Consider the following 2,300-nt stretch of genomic DNA (forward strand, 5'->3'; position numbering starts at 1 on the left):
CTAAGAATTTTTAATCTTAAAAATAATTAATATTTGTCTTAATCAATTTGAGTTTGTTGAGTGGCCATCTCACTTATCCGCTTAAGAAAGTATTAGGATGTTCGAATCCATTGACAAGCGATGGAGTATCAATACGTGGTTAGACTTTGCAAGAGTACTGGTGAGTACCCGACCCGTTCCTACCCAATCAAGACGAATAATAACTCGACCCGAGGCGAGGCAGGTTTCGTTCAAGGCGAGTGTTCGAGCAGGGTAGGATGGGTCGGGTTTAAGGTGTACCCACCCCAAGGTATATACATATAAACACTTTTTATGGATTAGAATTTGCCTCACATCACATATTCAATGATTAGTCTGAGTTCATACTCCATATCCACACTAGAGAGACTCAGTCATCCTCACCTAGAGTATTCTTCTTCTCGGCTTCTCTATGGAAAACCTCACCGCTCTCATTATCATCACAGCTTCCGTCGTCTCGCTACTGATCCCGTCACTGCCTTTCTCTAGGTAAATTCCTTAAGCCTGTTGCTGCCTTCCTCCTGTTGAGACCCTTTTTTCTAGGTAAATTTCTCTCCCCCTCTCTCTCCCATCACATATTGTGAGTCTGTTAAATTCTTCTTTTCTTCTTCCACAGTCTCATCACTTGGTCGTAGCCCCTTTCTCCTGAGCGTGTCATGTTTTCTTCCTCTATTTATCTGTCTGCAGATAAGTTTCCCTCTCTCTCACATTATGAATGACTAAATATGTATTTCATTGAATCTCTACTTGGTGAAGTTGTGAGTTTGTGTTGTAATTTTATTGGTGAAGTTGTATGTGAATTTGTGTTGCAATTTTGTTTATATATGTGCAGTGGGTCTAATCTACATTTCAATAATTTCTGTCCATATTATGTACTAATATTTTTCATGATTGATTTTAAGATTATTTTATATAAAAATAAATATGTTTCATGATTAATTCTTCATTGAAGTGTGAATGTTCTCATTACATAAAGTTCATTTTGTATTTTTCATTTTAAATCGTTATTAACTTTGGATTCTAATTACTGATGTTGGCATGTTGCAATAGTTTATATATGTTGATTGAGAATTAGAACTTCTGTGATTTTGGTTAATTTATATATGTGCAATGGATCTAATTACTGATGTTGTAATGGTTTGCTCAGTTTTTTAAATAAGTACTTTATATATGGTTTGTTTAGATTTTTCAATTTTTTCAATATAGGTGCTTTAAGATTATTTCATGGATAGTAATGTTAGAGAGGACGCACAAAACAAACAGTGTTGCTCCTAGCCATATTGAGATTGATATTTAGAGTAGTGTTAATACACTTAATGTTAAATTTGTAGTGATCATACATTAAATTTTTTTTATTTCATGTTATTTGACATTATATGAATTTTATGTTTGCAGTTTAATTTATGTATAAATTTTAATTTTTTTATCTTAATTTATGTATGAATATGTAAATCTTAAAGTATTATTTAATTGTTATAGGATGGGTAAGAGTGGAGAGGGTACTCGCAGGAAAGAATTAGGGTACATCATTTTACTACCCACAGAAAATGATTAAGATACAATATTTTACTACCCGCAGGTATAGGTGGAGCGAGTAGTTGAAAAGTTTAAGGACAGCGCGGGTAAGGCAAAAACCCGCCTCACTGCCAACCCTATACGTCGTGGATTAGTTCTCGATCTGTCCAGTTAAAAAAACACCATAGAAAAAAAATATTTTTTTTAAGTAGAATAATTTCTTAATGTTTTATAAAGTTATAATTAAAATCAAAGGTTAACGGTTTTTAATGTTAAAAATGTTAAAAATAATTAGTATTTATTTTAATCAATTTGAGTTGGTTGAGTAGTTATCTCACTCGTCTATTTATGGAAGTATTTTTTAATCTCGCTTATGTATATAACAACTCATTGGCTAGCGACAAACCCTTGATAAATGGAGTTTCAATCCCTGGTGGATTAGTTCTCGGCTTGCCGAGTTGGAAAATACGGGGAAAAAAATAGTATTTGTCTTGAAAGTAGAACAATTATCATTGATAGCAATACTTGTGGAGATTTGTCTTTGTTGAAATTTAAATGTGACAACTTTATTTATTGGTATTATATTCATTCATGAAGTCAAAACAATATGATCAACGTTGTTACCGGTTAATATTTCACACATGATTTTCAAGTTTTCAAACTTATATATAGACTTATTTTTTTACAAAAGCTATTAGATTGATTAATATTTTTTAGTAATATTACTAAAACACTATCGTTGAGTATTAATTTGTGTGAAAAAAAAT

The sequence above is a fragment of the Arachis ipaensis genome, chromosome B03, assembly GCF_000816755.2.
Source record: "Arachis ipaensis cultivar K30076 chromosome B03, Araip1.1, whole genome shotgun sequence".
In the NCBI taxonomy this organism is placed as follows: domain Eukaryota; kingdom Viridiplantae; phylum Streptophyta; class Magnoliopsida; order Fabales; family Fabaceae; genus Arachis; species Arachis ipaensis.